At 38.3% G+C, this 9,018-nt stretch overlaps 1 pseudogene; it reads right to left on the minus strand.

The window, feature by feature from the left end:
- Nucleotides 1-7,832: 7,832 nt before the first annotated feature.
- Nucleotides 7,833-8,746, minus strand: LOC103114832 (S-phase kinase-associated protein 1-like; annotated as a pseudogene).
- Nucleotides 8,747-9,018: the final 272 nt, after the last annotated feature.

Genomic DNA, 9,018 nt, shown 5'->3' on the forward strand with positions numbered 1-9,018 from the left:
AAGTGATTTCAAAAAAAAAAAGTTTTTAAAATACTTTCTCAACTAAACAGGCAAAACTGGCTTGGGTTAGTAAAAGATAACACAATGGTTATGTTAATTATTTACATGCCAGAGGCTTTTGCTCTGATAAATGAGGTTTAATTTAAATAAGATATGTAAAAATAAATAAATAAAATTTTTTTTCCAAATAAAACCTATCGAATAAATATGGAGTGGCCTAATGTAGAGCTGTATAGATGTTTTAGCTAACCTTTTTACATTTTATTCAAGAAGTATGTCCCTGGTTTCCCTGAAAAAGAACTCTAGATATTAAAACATGAAAGATTAGGTAAAAAGTTAAGAGAGTTTTATGTCTGATATAGACAAAAACGTTCCGGTTAAAACTTTTATTTTAAAACTTGTTAAGAGATTTTTAAATCTTACTCATGAGTTAGTTACTTTTGCTTTTACAGTGACTTACTCCTTCTAATAAAGTTGTTACTGAGATAACTCCCCTATTTAGAAAAACTACAAAAATTATTATCAAATAATTGGCTTTTGAGAGTACAGATTCTACATGTCAAACTTTAATTAGTTCTTTTAGAGAGAAAAAAATAAATTTATCTGGCTTGTTTTAAGACACTGTCAGAGGTTTATTCTTGATAAATTAAGTTAATACATGGTGCTTCTGGTCTGAAAGATTTGTTTTGGCAAATCCTGATTTAACAAAATTAATACTTTGAACAATTAAGCTATGAGGTTTTATTTTAGCCTTTTAAGTTGCCATATTAGAGTTCTAAAGAGCAAAATCTATAGCTTTGTGATGAGTAAAGATCTTAGTAAACTAAGTTATAATAGTGTGCTTAAACTGTCTAATCAGTTTAAAATAATGCTAAAAAAAGGTAAACATTTTATCATGTCATCACATTAGGTATTGACTTTCTATAACATACTGGTATGTTTTAATAGAGAGCCTTCTAAAATCATATAAAAGAACTCAAGCCAATTCTAACCATTAGATCATCAATTAGCTTGGTAAAAGTTCTATCCCTAAGTAAATAATTATAGGTACATCTGCACATGAAGAATTGACTGCTCATATGGTAAGATTTAAAACTAAACATTTTTCATTTTTTATTTATGGGTGTGTGATGACTCCTAAAGTCACTCATATCCCAAAATTTTTCTCATTTCTTTACAAGCCTCTTAAAATTTTAACACTTGACCTGCTATAGTGAGGGCACTTTACTGGATCCTGCATTGTTTAATTAAGATCCTGCTATTCAGACTTTTAAGATTAATCCCCATTGATAAAAGCCAATGGTCTCTGGCAGATTGGTGTAATTCACCTGCCCATGTTTAGTAAACAAAAACATTTTTTTTCTTTTTCTCAGTTGGTACTTTTTCTAAATTTATGTGGGCTACATCTCAAACAAAAAAAACTATAACCCTTAAGTTCTATTAATTAAAAAGAAGGGGAATGCACCCCCCAGTATTCAGTTGGCTAAAGTGTCAATGAAGTAACTATACTAAACCTTAATATTTACAAAATTCGAATTGTCCATTTATTGTATCTCATTGACAAAGCCACCCACTCTCCCAGCCATAGAGACATATTTCTTCTTTTTCTTTTTTCAACACTGGATCTCCATGTTTTGTTTTCCTTTTATTATGGTGGATGACATTATTGCTCTTGCAAAATCCGCAGAGTCCTTGTTGGCAAGTCCTTACTACAAAGGACGCCATGGCAGTATATACTCCAGCTAACTGCACCAGCCTATCCAAGTCTTCTCTTTCTGCTGACCTACCACTGCTGACTTCATCCTTACATGTTTATTGACTGCTCACTTTTCTCAAAATATTCCTCATGTTCAAGGAACCTTACCTAATGTGTATGCACCTCCTCTGTTTGTGTTTTGGTACAACAGCACCCTATATTTTCATGTCAATTCTTCTCTACCTGGTCCTTGCCTCCTAGTTTTGCTTGTTCCACAGCTGACCCTCTATGAAGAAGAAAAATTTCATCAGTTGGTGCCGACAACCACCAGAGGACCAGACGTGATGTGTTTCTTCCCCTGGACATCACATCCACTGACTGCTTCCCTTAGACTTGCTGGTGGCACGCTAAGACACTTTTGATGTCCCTTAGGGACCCTTGATTAGTCTTTTGTTAATGATTACCTTGGGACCCTTTGTTTTTAATAAGACTATTGGCTTTATAAAACAACAAATTGACTCCTTGGCATCAAAACCCTTACAAATATATTACCACAGACTTGATTTGGCTGATAGAGGCTTGGCTGAACCTGAGGGTGACACACCTCTTTTAGGAGCTGCATAAAATTCAGATTTATGCATGCCAGCTTTGGCATGGCGTGGCCACTGGTAAGGGGTGCAGGGCTAAGCACTGCCGGGGGAGGACCCTATAATCCACCTCTGAGTCCCCTGTGAAGCAAACCTGATTTGCATGGAGGTTGGTGTCAGTCATCATAACTCTTTGCCCTGAGTTTTTCTCACCTTAGAAATAGTGGCTCTTCCTTCTCTCCCCAAAAAGACACCAAGAGCCGTATAAGATGCGGGAAGATCAGTTCTATATTTACCCCACGGGAGAAATCAGGTCAATACTTCTCCCCTCTGGTTAATGCCCGCTTATCTCTTGATAAGATTCCTAGCTTTTACCCTCAATTGCCGCCTCACTTAAATTGTAAAAAGGGAGGACATGCCGGGAGCCAAAACCTTAGCTAAGTCTCTCACATAACCGGTGAGCGGACATTCCGATCATTGGAACTGAGATTACCATCTAACTGTTTGGAAAGTTGCTCACCCACCTCCCTCCCCCCACTACCTTAGCAGAACTTCCTCATGGTGTGTGCTTAAAATGTGGCTGCAAAATAAAATTTTCAGAGCTTCATCAGACCTCATGACTTGCTCTCATTCTTCGTGTCTCTTGTCCCCTCCATTCTCTTGCCCCCTACCCTAGGTTTCCGTCGATAACCCCGCAGGCTGGGGCACCTGGCACCTGACATGGGACCTTTTTGGGTCTGGGGTCTGAGAGAATGTCGCTCCCCGATGGCTGACCAAGGAGCATAGGACCGCCACTTCAGAGAAGGAGTGAGTGAAGGTTCACATAGGATCGCTGCTTCAGCCCAGAGTGAGTGAAGATCCGCGTGGTGATCACTGCAGATTTTCCCGTCTGTGAGATTGATCTGTTTTAAGGTAAGAAAGAGCTAGCAATCATGGGACAAGCATTGAGCAAGCATGATTTATAGAAATTAATGACAACTGCTTGTAATAGGCTCCTTTTTAATGGTACTAACAATTTTTTTAAAATTACTTATAAAATAAAAAAAAATATGGACAAGACCATAGGATAAGAGAGGTACAATTCTACATAATTCCCACCACCAGAACTCCCTATCCCTCCCCCCCCCCGCCCCAAAGCTTTCATATTCTTTATCCCTCTGGAAGCATAGATCCAGGATGGTTATGGGGTGCATAAGGTGGAAGTTCTGGCTTCTGTAATTACTTCTCCACTGAACATGGGTATTAGTAAGTCAGTCCATACTCCCATACCAAGCTCCTTTTAAGAGAGGATTAGGTTTAAGACTTACCAGTCCTTTTTTAACCACCTCTGAGTCCTAAACCTAACCTCCTCTTCCTCCTGGTGTCTACAAGAGCCCTGGCAGATTTAAAGCTATCTTTTGGTATTTGTAAAAGTCATGATATCCTTTGAACTTTATGAACTCTGCCTGTCTCTTAGTCCTTGTATGCATAATGTGAATCATTTTCTTGTCAATTTTTCTGTTTGTGTGAAAGGGATATCTTACAGAACATCAAGGCCCAGTAATTTTTAGCATGAGCTGGTTCTGGTGCCAATTAAACTCTGTTTTTCAGCATTCCAGGTGTCTTGGCCTCTATTCTGATTCCTGCATTTACACAGACAGAAATTGAGAAGGGAGTGGGAGATAGAGAGTATGAGAGAATGAGAGATACCTGCAGCCTGGTTTCACTACTTATGAAGATTCCCCTCTTGCAGATGGGGAGTGTGGGTTTGAAACTAGATTCTTGCTCTTGGTAACATGTGCACTTAACTCCTTGGGGGAGGCACACCACTGCTTGCCTCCCCCAAGTTTTTAATGACTTCATATTGACCCTTGGCAATAACCACTGTGCTTTAGCACAGATGCCTGGCTCTTTACCTTGTTTATTTGCAAGGCCATGCCTATTGAACAACTCTCTTTCTCCTTCATTCTTCGCTCTTTCTTATTTAAGAGGAATCAAATAATATCTCTCCCCATTGTGACTGGATTGTTTTACTTAGTGTCCTCCAAGTCACAGATGGCAACAGTTTCTTTTTTAAGGTTTTAATGTTCCTCTGCAATTTATATACATAGACTAATCAGATTTTCTTTACTCTTTCATCTGACAATGAATATTTGAGTGTTGTCTAGTTCTTGGCTATAGTAACCAGCACTATTATGGATATGGAGGGTAGATCTTTCTTTGAGATCCTGATTGTAGTTCTTATTTATTTACTTTATTGCCAGCAGTGTTATTGCTAAGGCTTGGTGCTTGCATGCAAATCTACCATCCCCAGCTCCCATTTTTTCATAACTTCTTTTCCCCCTTACCTTTTTATTTGATTATGTTCAAGGAATGTGGGGAGGGGGGAGGGGAGGTTGAGAGAATTCCTCTCTAGTTCATTGCTGCTCCAGTGAAAAAGAATTTCAAAGGACACATGCTCAGGTGTATGGTTTCTAAATTCTTGATTAGACATGCAAAGTAAAGTTCAGAGGAAAGACTCCAGGGATAAATTTCCCAAGGGTCTTTGGGCCCAAAAACCCAGGCTAAAAACCCAAGGTCAGTGAGTAAGGCCCAAGACCCTCTTTGTTCCAGATCTGCTCCTTTTATAACACCCTTTACATCACACTGGGGCCCACTTTTCATTGGCCTGATGGAGTAAAATTCTCCCCCTTAATATAGTGCAAAATGAAAAAGGGGAACACTTCACTAAGTGAATCTCTGTTCCACATGTTTAAATCCAGTGAAAACAGACTATGCTAGAAATATGCTAGCATGTACCCCAGTTCCATGTGCGCAAACCCAGCAAAACCAGAATGTACTTTCCAGGATCCCCTGTGTCCTGAACTTTCCCTCAACAATAAGACAGATAAAAACTGAGAGGAGAGCTGTGGGGGTTCCCAGAAGATGGCGGACTGAGAAGCTGCTAGTGGCTGAGCTCTGACCACATCTCCTGGAAACGGTAGGATTTTCTGCCTTTAGTAGGCCAGCCAATAAGGGGTCCTAGCGGTCACACCAAGGAGGTGACTATAACTTAATTTGGGTTAAGAATTAGAGTAGGAAAAAAGGGGAAAATTTTTTTTTCTTCCTTTTAATTTCTAAGCATACCTCCTTCCCCGCCCCCCCCCCCATAACCAGTCCCCTGCTAGGAGATCCTTTTCTTTACCAAATTCCTGTCCCACCAGGGAGTATCATTAATTATAAGTCTATACCCTTCTGAAACCTCTGGCCTTTTTTCTTTCTAAGTAGCTAACCCCCCAACTCACCCCACATAGCTAATTAAATAATTAAAAATAAATACATAAAAAAACCCTTTCCTTTCACTGCCCTTTTATGACTGTTCTTTTTCTTATCTTTTTCTTTTCTCTCTCTCTCTCTCTCTCTCTCTTTTTTCTTTTTATCATTCTTTCATCCTTTCTTCCTTAATCCTACAGCTTCCAAAGTCACAGCCCCCAGCCCCCACACCACCAAACAGTGTGCTTTTTTGAATTCACTGATACACATTTGGGAATTTCCTTTCACTGCTCTTTAATTACAGCTCTTTTTCTTATCTTTTCCCTTTTCTATCTCTTGCCTCTTTTTTTTTTAATCTTGTCATACACTTCTTCCTTCTTCTTTGCCTTTCTGAATTTGTGAATTATTTTGGGGAAGATCTGACTCAGAGTGGACTCTTTATGTGTGTATCTCTGCTCTAGTTCCCTTTCCCCTCTTGTTACCCCTAGAATATACGGTAGATAGTAGATTTGCATAACTGTCTATTCTTGCTATCCTTTCTTTTCTCTTTATTCTTCACTGGGATTTGGTTACTATTAATTCACGGACTGGAGAAATTGTTTGGATAACTGGTAAAGATTAAACTGCTTCAATACTTGCTTCAGTTGCTACTGTAATTCCTGAGGTTGGTGAGTGCAATTGTCATAAAGGTATTTAGTACAGTGTTACTTGTACTCAAGACACAACAACTGAGGAACAACAGAGCATAAAAAAAAGAAACACATAAATCAAAAAAATGGGTAGATCAAAAACAAATAAAACTGATACTCCAATGCATGAAGACAAGAGCCCAGAAGAAACTACAAATCAGGCAGAAGTAACCATAGATAAGAAAAGTATGCAAGCAATAAAAAACTTATTAATCACAGAAATGAAAACTCATTGGAGGAAAGGAATGGCAGAATTAGGGAAACAACAGTTGAGACCCCAAAGGAAATTACTGATTATCTTGAGGCAATTAGAGAACTGAAAGCTGAAATAGCTGTAATGAAGAAAGAAGCTGAGGCAAGGGAAAGCAGACTAAGAGAAGCAGAAAACAGAATTAGTCAGACAGAAGATGAGTTAGAGAAAACTAAGAAAGAGGTGAAAGAACTTAAAAAGAGATTGAGAGACACTGAAAACAACAACAGAGACATATGGGATGATCTCAAAGAAGTACCATTCGTATAATTGGCCTGCCAGAGGAAGAAAGAGAGGAAGGGGAAGCAAACATTCTAGAGGAAATAATAGAAGAAAACTTCCCAGACCTGAATAACAGAAAGGACATCAAGATTCAAGAGGCCCAGAGAGTCCCAAACAGAATCAACCCAGACCTGAAGACACCAAGACACATCATAGTCACAATGAGAAGAAGTAAGGATAAAGAAAGGATCCTAAAGGCTGCAAGAGAGAAACAAAAAGTCACATACAAGGGAAAACCCATAAGATTATCTGCAAACTTCTCCACTCAAACTCTAAAAGCCAGAAGGGAATGGCAAGATATCTATGGAGCCCTGAATGAAAAAGGGTTTCAACCAAGGATAATATATCCTGCTAGACTTTCATTCAAACTAGATGGAGGGATCAAAACCTTCTTAGACAAACTACAGTTAAAGGAGGCAACCATCACCAAGCTTGCCCTGAAAGAGGTTCTAAAAGACCTGTTATAAACAAGAACATCACTATAATACTTGCAGTATATCAGAGCAAACAAAAAATTTTTTTTTGAACAATGGCACTATAATACATTAAATCCATAATATCAATAAACGTCAATGGCTTAAACTCACCCATCAAAAGGCACAGGGTGGGGGGATGGATCAGAAAACATAACCCAACCATATGCTGCTTGCAAGAATCCCATCTGTCACAACAAGATAAACACAGACTTAATGTGAAAGGATGGAAAATTATCATACAGGCTAACGGACCACATAAAAGGGCAGGAACAGCCATTCTCATCTCAGACACGATAGATTTTAAATTAAATAAAGTAATAAAAGAGGCAAGGACATTACATAATGATTAGAGGATCAATCAGAGAAGACTTAACAATTATTAACATCTATGCACCCAATGAGGGACCATGTAAATACATCAAGCACCTACTCAAAGAAGTTCAAAAATACATCAATAGTAATACAATAATAGTGGGAGACTTCAATACCCCACTCTCACACTTAGACAGATCAACAAAGCAGAGAACCAAGAAAGATACAAGAGAATTGAATGAAGAGATTGACAGACTAGACCTCTTGGACATTTTCAGAGTCCTTCACCCCAAAAAACTGGAATACACCTTCTTTTCTTTTCTTTCTTTTTTTTTTTGCAAGTTGCTTTTATTTACAATGTCAACTTTTTAAAAGATCAGGTCACTAAAGTTAACTGGACAATAAACGAGGCAGAAATTGCTTTACAAAATGAGGGGAAGCCCAAAATGCCACTTTCTCTAGAAAAGTTCAGTTTTATTCAGAACAAAGAAAAAAAAAAGAAGAAAACTTTGGATCATACTATGAAAAACTCAGCCGTAAGTCTGGAATCTGTACTCAAAACTACACATGCAAAGACGACAATATTCTGCTAATACAATTGATTTGCTGCTGCATTTTCTACTGTTTGTCTAATATTAACAATTATAAACAGAGCAGTACAACTAGTATTTGGAACAATCCTTAAAGTGTTACAGTGTCAGGCACAGCATTTCACTTCTCTTCACACCACTGGTCCTCTTTGCGTGCCTGGGCTTCTTCTTCTTCAGTAAAATCATTTTTTATATTGAAGGTCTTACGAATCTCCTCAGGAGTTTTCCCCTTGATCATATTGGCAACAGTCTTGCAAGTGACATCAAGCAAACCTTTAATGTCTAAGTAGTTTTCAGCCAGAATAAGGTCAAAAAGTGTTCCTTGGTCAACTTTCAGGAATTTTTGGTCCCAAACAGGGATATCATCTGTTCACTTTTCTTTATTCTCATCATCTTCAGGAGGAGGAGGGTCATCCTTGTGGTGGGTGCACCACTGAATAACCTTTTTTAATACTGCTGCATTAACATTTGGTAGGGAAACTGGATCATCATCTCCTTCATCATCCATTCCTAAACTTTCCAACATGGTCTTGATAGTCACAGACTGTTTGACAATTTCCACATAAACTTCAAATATTTCTCCATCAGAACTCTGCAACTTAATTGAAGGCATGGTGCTGGGTCTCCAGGAGCCTGCCGCCAGAGGATGACAAAAATGGAGTGGCATCAAGAGGACTAGAAGAGAAAGATGAAGAATAAGGCTACTACCACAACTTCTTGTCAAATCCACATAACACATACTCAAGGATAGACCACATGTTAGGCCACAAAGACAGCATCAATAAATTCAAGAGCATTGAAATCATCCCAAGTATCTTCTCAGACCACAGTGGAGTAAAACTAACATTTAACAACAAACAGAAAATTATTAAAAGTCACAGAATTTGGAAACTAAACAACATACT

The sequence above is a fragment of the Erinaceus europaeus genome, chromosome 14, assembly GCF_950295315.1.
Source record: "Erinaceus europaeus chromosome 14, mEriEur2.1, whole genome shotgun sequence".
Classification (NCBI taxonomy): Eukaryota; Metazoa; Chordata; class Mammalia; order Eulipotyphla; family Erinaceidae; genus Erinaceus; species Erinaceus europaeus.